The sequence below is a fragment of the Salmo salar genome, chromosome 04 (assembly GCF_965601325.2).
Source record: "Salmo salar chromosome 04, fSalSal1, whole genome shotgun sequence".
NCBI lineage: Eukaryota > Metazoa > Chordata > Actinopteri > Salmoniformes > Salmonidae > Salmo > Salmo salar.
The window spans coordinates 76,091,472-76,107,005 of NC_138294.1; positions in this window are offsets into that span (position 1 = coordinate 76,091,472).

The window sequence follows — 15,534 nt, forward strand, 5'->3', positions numbered from 1 at the left end:
CCTGTCCCCTTTGCAGAAAAGCATCCCCAAAGAATGATGTTTCCACCTCCATGCTTCACGGTTGGGATGGTGTTCTTGGGGTTGTACTCCTCCTTCATCTTCCTCCAAACACGGCGAGTGGAGTTTAGACGAAAAAGCTCTATTTTTGTCTCATCAGACCACATCACCTTCTCCCATTCCTCCTCTGGATCATCCAGATGGTCATTGGCAAACTTCAGACGGGCCTGGACATGCGCTGGCTTGAGCAGGGGGACCTTGCGTGCGCTGCAGGATTTTAATCCATGACGGCGTAGTGTGTTACTAATGGTTTTCTTTGAGACTGTGGTCCCAGCTCTCTTCAGGTCATTGACCAGGTCCTGTCGTGTAGTTCTGGGCTGATCCCTCACCTTCCTCATGATCATTGATGCCCCACGAGGTGAGATCTTGCATGGAGCCCCAGACCGAGGGTGATTGACCGTCATCTTGAACTTCTTCCATTTTCTAATAATTGCGCCAAAATGTGTTGCCTTCTCACCAAGCTGCTTGCCTATTGTCCTGTAGCTCATCCCAGCCTTGGGCAGGTCTACAATTTTATCCCTAATGTCCTTACACAGTTCTCTGGTCTTGGCCATTGTGGAGAAGTTGGAGTCTGTTTGATTGAGTGTGTGGATAGGTGTGTTTTATACAGGTAATGAGATCAAACAGGTGCAGTTAAAACAGGTAAAACAGGTAAAAGGTCTGTGAGAGCTGGAATTCTTACTGGTTGGTAGGTGATCAAATACTTACGTCATGTAATAAAATGCAAATTAATTACTTAAAAATCATACAATGTGATTTTCTGGATTTTTGTTTTAGATTCTGTCTCTCACAGTTAAAGTGTACCTATGATAAAAAATGACAGACCTCTACATGCTTTGTAAGTAGGAAAACCCGCAAAATCGGCAGTGTATCAAATACTTGTTCTCCCCACCGTATATATATATATATATATATATATATATATATATATATATATGTCACGTCCTGACCAGCAGAGGGCGTAATGGTGTTAGTTTTGGTCAGGATGTGGCAAGGGTTTTGTGTGTGTGAATGGTTGTGTTGGTGATTGGGACTCCCAATTGAAGGCAGGTGTGTTGAGTTGCCTTTGATTGAGAGTCCTATATAGGAGTGTGTGTTTTTCTTTGGGGTTGTGGGTAGTTGTTTTTGCACTGCGTTTAGTTAGCCTGCAAAACTGTTGCTGTCTTGTTTATTATTTTTTCACCGTGGAGGCTTTACTCTTTTTGAATTAAACTATGAGTATCCACATTCCCGCTGCGCCTTGGTCCATTCTTGAAGACAGTTGTTACAATATATATATATATATATATATATATATATATACCCACAAATGCTGATACTCCAGATACTCAACTAGTCTAAAGAAGTCCAGTTTTATTGCTTCTTTAATCAGAACAACAGTTTTCAGCTGTGCTAACATAATTGCAAATAGGTTTTCTAATGATCATTTAGTCTTTTAGCTAACACAACGTGTAATTGGAACACAGGAGTGATGGTTGCTGATAATGGGCCTCTGTACGCCTATGTAGATATTCCATAAAAAGTCAGCTGTTTCCAGCTAAAATAGTAATTTACAACATTAACAATGTCTACACTGTATTTCTGATCAATTTGATGTTATTTTAATGGACAAAAATGTGCTTTCCTTTCAAAAACAAGGACATTTCTAAGTGACCCCAAACTTTTGAACAGTAGTGTGTGTATACATGTATATATACACTGCTCAAAAAAATAAAGGGAACACAAACAACACAATGTAACTCCAAGTCAATCACACTTCTGTGAAATCAAACTGTCCACTTAGGAAGCAACACTGATTGACAATACATTTCACATGCTGTTGTGCAAATGGAATAGACAACAGGTGGAAATTATAGGCAATTAGCAAGAGACCCCCAATAAAGGAGTGGTTCTGCAGGTGGTGACCACAGACCACTTCTCAGTTCCTATGCTTCCTGGCTGATGTTTTGGTCACTTTTGAATGCTGGCGGTGCTTTCACTCTAGTGGTAGCATGAGACAGAGTCTACAACCCACACAAGTGGCTCAGGTAGTGCAGCTTATCCAGGATGGCACATCAATGCGAGCTGTGGCAAGAAGGTTTGCTGTGTCTGTCAGCGTAGTGTCCAGAGCATGGAGGCGCTACCAGGAGACAGGCCAGTACATCAGGAGACGTGGAGGATGCCGTAGGAGGGCAAAAACCCAGCAGCAGGACTGCTACCTCCGCCTTTGTGCAAGGAGGAGCAGGAGGAGCACTGCCAGAGCCCTGCAAAATGACCTCCAGCAGGCCACAAATGTGCATGTGTCTGCTTAAATGGTCAGAAACCGACTCCATGAGGGTGGTATGAGGGCCCGACGTCCACAGGTGGGGGTTTTGCTTACAGCCCAACACCGTGCAGGACATTTGGCATTTGCCAGAGAACACCAAGATTGGCAAATTCGCCACTGGCGCCCTGTGCTCTTCACAGATGAAAGCAGGTTCACACTGAGCACATGTGACAGACGTGACAGAGTCTGGAGACGCCGTGGAGAACGTTCTGCTGCCTGCAACATCCTCCAGCATGACCGGTTTGGCGGTGGGTCAGTCATGGTGTGGGGTGGCATTTCTTTGGGGGGCCGCACAGCCCTCCATGTGCTCGCCAGAGGTAGACTGACTGCCATTAGGTACCGAGATGAGATCCTCAGACCCCTTGTGAGACCATATGCTGGTGCGGTTGGCCCTGGGTTCCTCCTAATGCAAGACAATGCTAGACCTCATGTGGCTGGAGTGTGTCAGCAGTTCCTGCAAGAGGAAGGCATTGATGCTATGGACTGGCCCGCCCGTTCCCCAGACCTGAATCCAATTGAGCACATCTGGGACATCATGTCTCGCTCCATCCACCAACGCCACGTTGCACCACAGACTGTCCAGGAGTTGGCGGATGCTTTAGTCCAGGTCTGGGAGGAGATCCCTCAGGAGACCATCCGCCACCTCATCAGGAGCATGCCCAGGCGTTGTAGGGAGGTCATACAGGCACATGGAGGCCACACACACTACTGAGCCTCATTTTGACTTGTTTTAATTAAGGACATTACATCAAAGTTGGATCAGCCTGTAGTGTGGTTTTCCACTTTAATTTTGAGTGTGACTCCAAATCCAGACCTCCATGGGTTGATAAATTGGATTTCCATTGATTATTTTTGTGTGATTTTGTTGTCAGCACATTCAACTATGTAAAGAAAAAAGTATTTAATAAGATTATTTAATTCATTCAGATCTAGGATGTGTTATTTTAGTGTTCCCTTTATTTTTTTGAGCAGTGTATTTTTAAGTAATGACTCCCAATATTGCTGGCTGCAATGTGCACTGAAAGTGCATCCTATCAATAGCTAGGTTTCCAATTATCAAAATATTTTAAAGTAAATTATCAAATGTTTGCATATAAAAGATATGTGCATTTTCCCTGCAGAGGTGTGTTTCCATCAAACTGACACGTTGCGGTTAAAAATCTATGCATAATGACATAGTGCACATAAAAAGCACATTGTTGTATAACTTTTCATATAGAGCCAGATTCCGATTTAGGAATTTATGCCATTCCTCCATATGCGTTTCCTTTGCACTTCTCAGTAGGTGTTTTTCAGATTTACTTTATGAAGGTGCGACGGGCTTTGCAGGCGTGGTTCCCCCTCGCGCGCTGGATTAATGTATTTCAACAGCTGAAAACCCTCCCACTTGCTGGCCAACATATTTTCTGGTGTAGTTTCATTCAATATGGTTTTCAGTACATTTCAGTACGTATAGTCTATTGCCTGCACTAACCATGATGACACAGACAACCAAGTATTGTGCCATGTGTTGGGTTCAAACTCTTACAGCTTGGTCTGCATTCCAATCCATAATGATTTAAATTTGGCTTCATGTCTTTTTTTTATATTATCAACTGTTACTAATGATCCTCAGTAACAACCACATGGCCGTGACGACATTTACAGGGGAGGCAAATGAAGGTAAACAAAACAATTAAATTAAATGACAATGTAGGCAATTAACTGAAAGAAACTAACAGTAAATTGGCAGTTGAATATGTGTTGTTATTAGGCCTACTGACAGTCGATACTGATAGTGGTATTTAACATGATAGAAATAGGAAACAGAGAAAGTCAGGGTAGCCTACAATTAAGTTTAAAGGCCGTACAATTTAAATTCTGCATAATGGCACAGCATTTCATAGACTACTGTGGGAAAGTTTATATGCTTCAGTTTACTGCCATATGACGGTTTTCACATTTGTCTCCAGCGACTATATGTTAAAATATATCTAAAACAAGTGTCATTTGTGTGACGACCCTCACACTCTGTCTGCCCGAATTCTTTCTCTTTGCTCTTGTTTTCCTTAATAGGATGTTGGCGGGCGGAGCTGGGAGGGTTGTCAGCGAAATGGGACACACCTGGGCTCGGGTGTGTCCCAGGATAAATGCACCTCTTCCCCATTCATTGAGGAGGCTCTCTCCAGGCAGACACTGATAGATTTTGTTTGTAGCATTTTTGTGGCCTTTTGTTTGTTTGCTTTGGCACTTTTCAACACCCCGCATTATCACATTTATGCATGCAAACACTCACTCACTTACAGTACTGAATACACACACTATTGTTAATTATATTTAGTTTACTTTATTTAATAAATGTATTTTGTTAATCCTTGTCTTCACGTTGTTTCCCTTTTGTTACAAACTTCGATCCGGTTCGTGACATTTGTATTTACAATTCCCTTATCCAAACGGATTAATAATTTACCTAGCTCTTATCAATAGTTCTTATCAAGTTGTAAATTACAGTGCATGGAGAACAGTGTTATTTCTATTGGAAAAAATAAAGTCAATGCTTTCACAATGGAACCGGTAGGTTCGCTAGACCTTATTCATGGTTCTCATGCAAAATGTTGGTGGAATTAAGTCAATGTCAGAATCTGTAGACACACCTCTGCCACATCTTTATTTATTCGAGCACCACCCAAAATTAATAGCAGGTGAATAGCACATTCTCATGCTTAAATTCAAGGTCAACATACTCAGATATGTGCATAAAAAGGGATTAACGTTCCATTTACAAGCACATAACTCGGGTAAAAATCGGGGCCTTACCAAATATAAAAAACTGAAGTTTGATGTGTTTCCAATCCCAATTTAACATTGTCAAAGGTTTTGCAACAAAACATGTGCCCGCTCTGAGCTTGGCACGAGCTCTAGCCAACAGCTGGTATATACAGTGCTGAGGGTACATGATGAGATTATGGAAAAGAGCGACATTTTTATTTGTCAATTGGCAGCCAAGCACCGATCATTATGTCACCAGCATACACTTTCTTGATGCTTATTGAAAATTGTCATCAAGCTCATCACCGTGCACTTTCCCTGAGATGTTCATCATAACCGAATGAATCTGTTGCCTAATAAACTGTACATGCTTTTCCAAGTCGTAGTGGTAGCACAACACAAAATGGCATTGTGTGACTGCAAGGTTACTGTGACATGGTTATTCTATCAACAATTGCGAGGAGAAAAAAAAGACATTTCCACTTCCATTTGTTGCATGTTCTATGTACTTCACCGACAAAATAATAATCTAACTTGTTTTGTTTACATTTAGGAAAGTTGAATAACAATTTGTTTCCATCAGGCCTGTCGTGGGTTTTTTATCCTGTCGTGAGTTTCCATCCAATCACAAACATGATTGGATGGAAACATGGTCAATGATCACACCATATTTTTCTTACTAACCAATAGCAGATGAAGTGTACTGTATATCACACACAACACCACTCTTTGATGATTTCTTTCCCAATAGTATTCTATATTAACCCTAGAAACTATTTTGCATTCAAATAATAATGTTGGTTTAGATAGAGCTGTAAAGTACAGGTGCTAGATAAGACTCAACCTCAAAAATAGTTATTTATGTTATTTCTTTAAAAATATATATTTTGTGTTTTTACCCTCTTTTTCTCCCCACTTTTGATCTTGTCTCATCGCTGCAACTCCCCAACGTGCTCGGGAGGGCGAAGGTCAAGCCATGTGTCCTCCAAAACATTAACCCCGAAGCCAGCTGCACCAATGTGTCGGAGGAAACATATTCAAGTGACTACCGATGGCAGCCTGCAGGTGCTCGGCCCGCCACAGGGAGTCGCTAGATGGCGATGAGCCAAGTAAAGGACCCCCTAGCCAAACCCGGACTACACTGGGCAAATTGTGCACCGCCCTATGGGATTCCCAGTCATGGCCGGTTGAGACACAGCCTGGGATCGAAATGTTTTTACATTTTTGTCAATTAGCAGACGCTCTTATCCAGAGTGACTTACATGAGCAATTATTGTTAAGTGCCTTGCTCAAGGGCACATAAACAGATCTTTCACCTATTCAGATTGGGGATTCAAACCAGCAACCTTTGTTGGTCCAATACTCTTAACCACTAGGCTACATGCCACCTGGTCCCGCCACACTCCAAACCTCAATATAACATTTGGACCTGGAATTTCTGGGATCTCTCATTCTTCATCATCCTCTTATCCCTCCGGTTTCTGATTGCTATGATCTTGTCAAATGGGAAAATTTTCTTTGCTTATTACTCTCTCCAGTGAAGCACTTCAAGGCTCCATTTCTATTACAGCTCCTCCTTGTCCTGAGCTCTCTCATCTGTTCATGAAGGTCATGAACGCCTGGCTCTTCGTCTCTCCGATTTATAGTTTTCTGCAGGACTCCAACATGAAGGTTAAGAGTTCCTAAAAGTTCGGAATTCTCTCCCAAGTATACTCTTAAAGATGTGGCTAGGGTTATTTTGAACTTTTTTCTTTAAGATAAGAAATGGTCCTTCTTGCCAGGCTGGTTAATCTCTACTGTGCAAATGCTTTTGTAAAGCTTCTCATTGCAATTAACACCTTGTTCTGTGTTTGAGTCTGAGTCATAAACTAGTGACTTTACCCCAAATGTGATGCATGGAAAGATAATTCCTAAAGGCTCATTAAAGACATGCTCTGGTACTTTGGAGAGTAAGAAAGTATTCTTTAAACCTCCCATTTTGGGCTGGATGTGTCAATGTGTACTCCATACATGCATAATCTATGAGCAGAACACAGGAGGTTGGTGGCATCTTAATTAGAGAGAATGGGCTTGGGGTAATGACTGGAGCAGAATCAGTGGAATGGTATCAAATACATCAAACACATGGTTTCCGTTTCGGCCATTACTATGAGCCGGTCTCCCCTCAGCAGCCTCCACTGGAGCAGAATTACTGTCTTACCTCAATTAGCTATGAAATCCCTAGTTTGAAATCAACTGTTTTCTTGAAGCTATGCTGTGCAATTTTGCCTACATTTCCCTAATGTGGGGCAGCTCCCTATCAATTGGAGTTCAGCCCCTCGCATTTGAGTGACAGCCAGCAAGAGGCCTGCCCAGCATTTCATTTTTTTAACTAGGCAAGTCAGTTAAGAACAAATTCTTATTTACAATGATGGCCTACCCCCCCAAACCCAGACAATGCTGGGCCAATTGTGCACAACCCTATGGGACTCCCGATTACGGCCAGTTGTAACAGCCTGGGAACAAACCAGGGTCTGTAATGACGCCTCTAGCACTGCAATACAGTGCCATTAACTGCTGCGCCACCCGGGAGGCGTTATCCAATAAGCTTGCTGTGCGGGCCCAATGGTGCACACATGTGACCCAGTACACAATTTCGGGGACCACTTTTGGCTAGTGAGAGCTACTTTCTGAACTACTGGCTAAAAAGTATACAAAAGTACTGGAAAATGTGGAATCACTTTTTTATTACATGTTAAATGTTCATTAGATAAAGGATTTTACCTACATTCCCAAATATATCAACAGAAAAATTATCAGATCTGCTTTTTTAATTAACAATGAGCATAAATATCATAAAATATAGCTTGCACAAACAACTTGTCCATGTGTATCAATAGTGTTGCAATTTACCAGGATCGGGTTATGCTTCCCTTCCTCCTCTTTTTCCCCATGCTTTTGAAAGATAACATCTGCTGACACTAACATTGTTGCATACTCCAAAAATGGTAGCCAGGAAATTCTAACTTTGCTAAATAACCATCTAACAAATATTTAACTGTTTGGATGAAACCACACACCCTGGCTAAGTCACAAATAAAATAACTTTAACTCTTCTCATGTTATTCACATCCTATGGACAGATGCACTTAAGGCCCAACTGATTTACGCAAAGCAGGCGATCTAGTCTTTAGATACACTAACTCAAGACCATTGCACTGAACTGGAACTCTTTCTATGCCAAATCCGTAGCAGTTGTCAGGTTTGTCCACAGATTATCAACTCGACCTGCTCACTGCTCATCCACTTAAGTCAACGACTCCCTGTGTTTGCTTGAGTGTCAACTACTCTGTATTTTCTGTTCTCTTCTGCTCACATATATGCCCATGATCACAGTCACAATGTACAGTAGTACACGTGCCGAGGTGTCAACAATGTTAATTGCATATGTGAGTGATGGGAAGAAAAGTAGATGAGGCAATGTTCCATTGCGTTTCAGAGGTTGTTGCTTCTGTTCAGGGAAATAGGCACTGTGTACCTAATCACACTTCCACAAGAGCTCGTTTGAATGTGGTAGAGCACGGAGTGTGACTGGGAGGAATAACCATCATGGCTCAGGTGCTGCAGATTGCCATAACCATCATGGAAATAGCTCTGGTGCTGCAGAGTAATATTTGTCCAAGGGGAATGGAGCACATGACATTTCTGAATAAATTGATCAAAAGTAGCCTACCCTGAATGGTACAGTATAATAGATATGTACTACCGTATAATATATCTAGCTAGTACTGTAATCTATGGTTGTCAGTTTAGCGCAATATTATAATTTGAAGCACATCATGTGTTTGTTTTAATGTTTATAAAATACTATACTATGAAATATACAATACATTGATCAGCGAGTTACGCGATTCTATTTACAGTGACGTTTAGCGCTATTGTAAAGGGGTAAAGACAAAGAATTTTGTTCGGACGCCTGTCAGGTTTTTACACTGCCAATATGAAAAGAGTGTACTGTAAAAAAATATCCTGTTAATTTACAGTAAAAGTCTGGCAGCACAGGTGCCAGAAATAGACTGTAAAACTACAAACTAAAAACATACATAAATAATCTGTAGAAAAACTGTGATTTACTTTCCATCAAATAAAGTATATTACTGCAACTTTATGACATTAACTCCTATTTTTACCTGGAATCCTCTTTTTTTGCTGGCATTGGTTGTGAAAATAAAGAATTGGACAGCTAAAAAGCATAAAGAACTCCTTAATTGATGCCAAAATATAGCTAGAACACAGATAATTGTCATTATATTACAAAAACCTATTCAATTCAACTGGTATCAGTTGTTGAAATAGAGAACTGGTCAGCTAAAAAACAGACAACTCCTTAATTGATGACAAAATAAAACTAGAAAATAGATAATTAACATAATATTACAAAAACCTACTCCCAATGTAACTTTTATTGGTTTGAAATAAAATAATTCTCCAGCAAAAAAACTAAATAACAGACATTAATAAAGGTTAAATAAATGTATATATTTTTTAAATTACACAGGGATTTCCTTAAATATATTTGTACAAGATTTATTACACATATTAAGTAATTCAATACACGTTCAAACCTCATCCTGTGTGTGCACTGGCATGGCAGAGGTAAAGGCGTAGAAAGGGAGCGATGTGATAAGAAGAGGGGTGTCAGGTAATCTCAGTGTACAAACATTTCTGGAACTATACACTTGATAGTTACGGTGTCAAACATTTACAAAAAATATCAGTATTTTGACATTTTGGTTATAAAATGTAGGTCAAGTTATTATTCTGTCGTCCTAATCCACAACTATATGGAGGAGGGTGGGGGGAGATGTGTGTAGGACAAGGTATGTCGATCCTAGTGCAAAAACATTTATTGAACTCAAACTTTATATATACTGTGCAATATCTGAGATCAGATAAATAACTTTTGGATTGATTGCATGCTGCTTTCTTGAGTTCTTCTCCACTTTGGACCCCTTATCTGGGTTGATCTTGAATAGGCACCTGCGTTGGATGAAATAACATAAATAATGTCATTCTATACTAGTGTCCGCCATTCTTAATCACTAGCAGTGGTCCTCTACCCTTTCAGGTACAATAATTTGATTTGTTGACTAACAAAAAATGTACCTGCAAAAATCTATTTATCTAGTAATTTAAAGGGGATACATGTAGGATGTTTGCAATGTAATATTAGAAAATGTATATGATACAGTTAAAGTAACAGTGGAACAACAATGTTTTTTTCACCCGAAAGTATATTGGGGGCATAGAAAGTGTATCCTGATATGCTACATTTCTATTGGCCAACAAGGGACTGGTGTCGTTCTGTTTTGAAATTGCAAGTTGTAGTTATCAGTAAGGCATCCTAGATGACAACACCAGACTAGAGTTAGTTATAACATGTAAACGGCCTTTGCATCGTGTCACATTGTGATACAGGAGATACAGCAGACTCTATGATGATGACGACGCATATGACTTTTAAAAGCATTCTATTTTGTAAACAGATTTTCAGCTAACAATGCAGCATACATATTGACCATTTGCTTCATGTCGGTGTAATGATTGATGATCCACATAACCTCGTAATGTTTTAACAGTGAGGCCACAGGAACGACCTGCATATTCTTTGGAAAGACCTGACATGTTTCCAATTTCTCCATATTTAACTTACTTTTACCAAAGAAAAAAAGTAGCTTAAAGATTTTAATCTAGGTTCCAATTAACTACTGAAGTGTATCTTTCTGATTTGCTTGATTACAATGACAATGGACTTCAAAAGGAGACAACAGCGATTATTTTTTGTACTTCCATGCTAAGCTACTCAGTTTGCTGAACTAAGCTAGCTATGAATATTACTTCAGTTTGAGGATTGCAGGGAATTTCCTCAATTCCAATTCAAGTAGCTGTTGGAGAAAGAGAGAGAGAAAACATATGTTATCATGTGGGATTGGTTTACAGCAAACTACCTAGCTAGCAAATTAGCGCGCTAGCTAGGTTATAAATGCAGCTAGCAATCTAGCTAAATAAATTCTGCAAAAAAAGAAACGTCCCTTTTTCAGGACCCTGTCTTTCAAAGATAATTCGTAAAAATCCAAATAACTTCACAGATCTTCATTGTAAAGGGTTTAAACACTGTTTCCAATGCTTGTTCAATGAACCATAAACAATTATTAATGAACATGCACCTGTGGAACGGTCGTTAAGACACTAACAGCTTACAGACGGTAGGCAATTAAGGTCACAGGTATAAAAACTTTGGACACTAAAGAAGCCTTTCTACTGACTCTGAAAAGCACCAAAAGAAAGATGCCCAGGGTCCCTGCTCATCTGCGTGAACGTGCCTTAGTCATGCTGCAAGGAGGCATGAGGACTGCAGATGTGGCCAGGGCAATAAATTGCAATGTCCGTACTGTGAGATGCCTAAGACAGCGCTACAGGGAGACAGGACGGACAGCTGATCATCCTAACAGTGGCAGACCATGTGTAACAACACCTGCACAGGATCGGTACATCCGAACATCACACCTGCGGGACAGGTACAGGATGGCAACAACAACTGCCAGAGTTACACCAGGAACGCACAATCCCTCCATCAGTGCTCAGACTGTCCGCAATAGGCTGAGAGAGGCTGGACTGAGGGCTTGTATGCCTGTTGTAAGGCAGGTCCTCACCAGACATCACCGGCAACCACATAGCCTATGGGCACAAACCCACCGTCGCTGGACAAGACAGGACTGGCAAAAAGTGCTCTTCACTGACGAGTCGCGGTTTTGCGCATTTATCGTCAAAGGAATGAGCTTAACACCGAGGCCTGTACTCTGGAGCGGGATCGATTTGGAGGTGGAGTGTCCGTCATGGTCTGGGGCGGTGTGTCACAGCATCATCGGACAGAGCTTGTTGTCATTGCAGGCAATCACAACGCTGTGCGTTGCAGGGAAGACATTCTCCTCCCTCATGTGGTACCCATCCTGCAGGCTCATCCTGAAATGACCCTCCAGCATGACAATGCCACCAGCCATACTGCTCGTTCTGTGCGTGATTTCCTGCAAGACAGGAATGTCAGTGTTCTACCATGGCCAGCGAAGAGCCCGGATTTCAGTTCTGGGACCTGTTGGATCGGAGGGTGAGGGCTAGGGCCATTCCCCCCAGAAATGTCTGGGAACTTGCCGGTGCCTTGATGGAAGTGTGGGGTACCATCTCACAGCAAGAACTGGCAAATCTGGTGCAGTCCATGAGGAGGAGATGCACTGCAGTACTTAATGCAGCTGGTGGCCACACCAGATACTGACTATTACTTTTGATTTTGACCCCCCCTTTGTTCAGGGACACATTATTTAATTTATGTTAGTCACATCTCTGTGGAACTTGTTCAGTTTATGTCTCAGTTGTTGAATCTTGTTATACTCATACAAATGGCAGGCCAAATGGCAGGCCAAAACCTGAGAAGATTCCATGCAGGACAATTTGTTGTCCTTCTAGGGCATCTCTATCAAAAATAAAGCATCTCTGCTGCAACGTGACATTTTCTAAGGCTTCCATTGGCTCTCAGAAGGCACAAGAAAGTGGAATGAGAGCTCTGCAGTCTCTGGGCGAAAAACAGCAGGAGTTTTTGTGAGTGGTCAGGCAGGGAACACTGACACTGGAGATGCGCATGCACGAGAGGACTCCATGTTTTTCTTTCTCTCTTTGAACAAATACAACATCGCCCGGTTGGAATATTATCGCTATTTTACGAGAAAAATTGCATTAAAATTGTTTTTAAACAGCGTTTGACATGCTTCGAAGTACGGTAATGGAATATTTTGAATTTTTTTGTCACGAAATGCGCCTGCGCGTCACCCTTCGGATACTGACCTCAACGTAAATTCACCGGAAGTTTGCGGTGGGTATGCTAGTTCTGAATATCACATGCTAATGTAAAAAGCTGGTTTTTGATATAAATATGAACTTGATTGAACAAAACATGCATGTATTGTATAACATAATGTCCTAGGAGTGTCATCTGATGAAGATCATCAAAGGTTAGTGCTGCATTTAGCTGTGGTTTTGGTTTTTTGTGACATATATGCATGCTTTGAAAATGGCTGTGTGATTATTTTTGGCAGCGTACTCTCCTGACATAATTTAATGTTTTGCTTTCACTGTAAAGCCTTTTTTTATATCAAAAACCAGCTTTTTACATTAGCATGTGATGTTCAGAACTAGCATACCCACCAAAAACTTCTGGTGGATTTACTAAATTACTCATGATAAACGTTGGCAAAATACATAACAATTATTTTAAGAATTATAGATACAGAACTCCATTATGCAAACGCTATGTCAGATTTTAAAATAGCTTTTCGGCGAAAGCACATTTTGCAATAGTCTGAGTACATAGCTCAGCCAACACGGCTAGCTAATTTGACACCCACCAAGTTTGGAGCAACCTAAACTCAGAGTTACTATTAGAAAAATTGGATTACCTTTGCTGTTCTTTGTCAGAATGCACTCCCAGGAATTCTACTTCAACAAATGTTGTTTTGGTTCCAAATAATCCATAGCTATATCCAAATACCTCCGTTTTGTTCGTGCGTTCAGGTCACTATCCAAAGTGTAACGCGAGCGCATTTCGTGACAAAAAATTTCAAAATATTCCATTACTGTACTTAGAAGCATGTCAAACGCTGTTTAAAATACATTTTTATGCTATTTTTCTCGTAAAATAGCGATAATATTCTAACTGGGCAACGTTGTATTCATTCAAAGAGTGAAAGAAAAAAAATGGTGAGGTCTCGTGAACGCGCACTGTCCCCAGGCAGTCCACTTACAAACTCTGCTGCTGTACTTTGCCCAGAGACAGGACACGCGTCATTCCGCTTTCTGAAGGCTTTAGAGAGCCAATGGAAGTCTTATAAAGTGTCACGTAACAGCACAGATGCTGTAATTTCAATAGAGATGCAACAGAAGGACTACAAATTGTCAGACAGGCCACTTCCTGTCTAGAATCTTCTCAGGTTTTTGCCTGCCATATGAGTTCTGTTATACTCACAGACACCATTCAAACAGTTTTAGAAACTTTAGAGTGTTTTCTATCCAAATCTACTAATTATATGCATATTCTAGTTTCTGGGCAAGAGTAGTAACCAGATTAAATCGGTTATGTTTTTTATCCGGCCGTGAAAATACTGCCCCCTATCCCAAACAGGTTAAGGTGAGCAATCGCAGTTCAGACAACTGATTGGCTCAAACGCATTCTGACACAACTGATTGGCTCAAACACAAACGAAGGAAAGAAATTACAGAAATGTACTTTTAAGAAGGCATGCCTGTTAATTGAAATGCATTCCAGGTGACTACCTCATGAAGCTGGATGAGAGAATGCCAAGAGTGTGCAAAGCTGTCATAAAGGCAAAGAGGGTGGCTATTTGAAGAATCTCAAATATATTTTAATTTGTTTAACTCTTTTTTGGTTAATACATGATTCCATATGTGTTATTTCATAGATTTGATGTCTTCACTATTGTTCTGCAATGTAGAAAATAATTAAAATAAAGAAAAACACTTGAATGAGTAGGTGTTCTAAAACTTTAGATCGCTAGTGTATATGTTGAAGAGGGTGGATATCTCTCTGTCTCACACTCTCATTTCCCTATCTCGCTCCAGTGCTTTACACTGCAGCAGACTTTTTGCACTGCTCGCCCTTTGATATTCATTGTTGCTGGTCTATTATTGTCCTGCCGGACACATTTTTGAGGAGATTTGTGTTCAAAGCAGTGCATTTGAGATTGTTTATTATTTTTGTTTATCGATTAGACTGTAAATATAATTGTGGGACTATTGTGATTTGGCCTAGAAGACTTGGGACAAAACCACTATACAAATAAGCACAGTTGCTGTTATTCCGAGAATAACACACAATGCTCTTGGATCTTGGAAGGTCCTGCCATTCTTTTTATACTCCACAATATAAACATAGCAATACTACAGCATTTAGACCATAGTATACTACAGCATTCCTTCATGTAGGCGAGACACACAAAGTAAAGTTTCAAGTTTTAATAATGTCACATTCCAATTAACTATTGAATCCTGCAAGATACTGTTCTTAATTATACTACAAGCTTTTTTGCCAAACCTCTAGTTAAAATTGACTGAATAGTGAGACAGATTGGTATTTAATATGCTAGGCCATCTGCAGCTGGACTGAAGGCCTCTGCCATTTAACTGTAACTCCTCCCTCAATGAAAAAACCGAGCCTATGGCCTCCCGAGTGGCGCAGCAGTCTAAGGCACTGCATCGCAGTGCTTGAGGTGTCACTACAAACCTGGATTTGATCCCAGGCTGTGTCACAACTGGCCATGACCGGGAGTCCCATAGGGCGGCGCACAATTGGCCCAGCGTCATCCGGGTTAGAGGAGGGT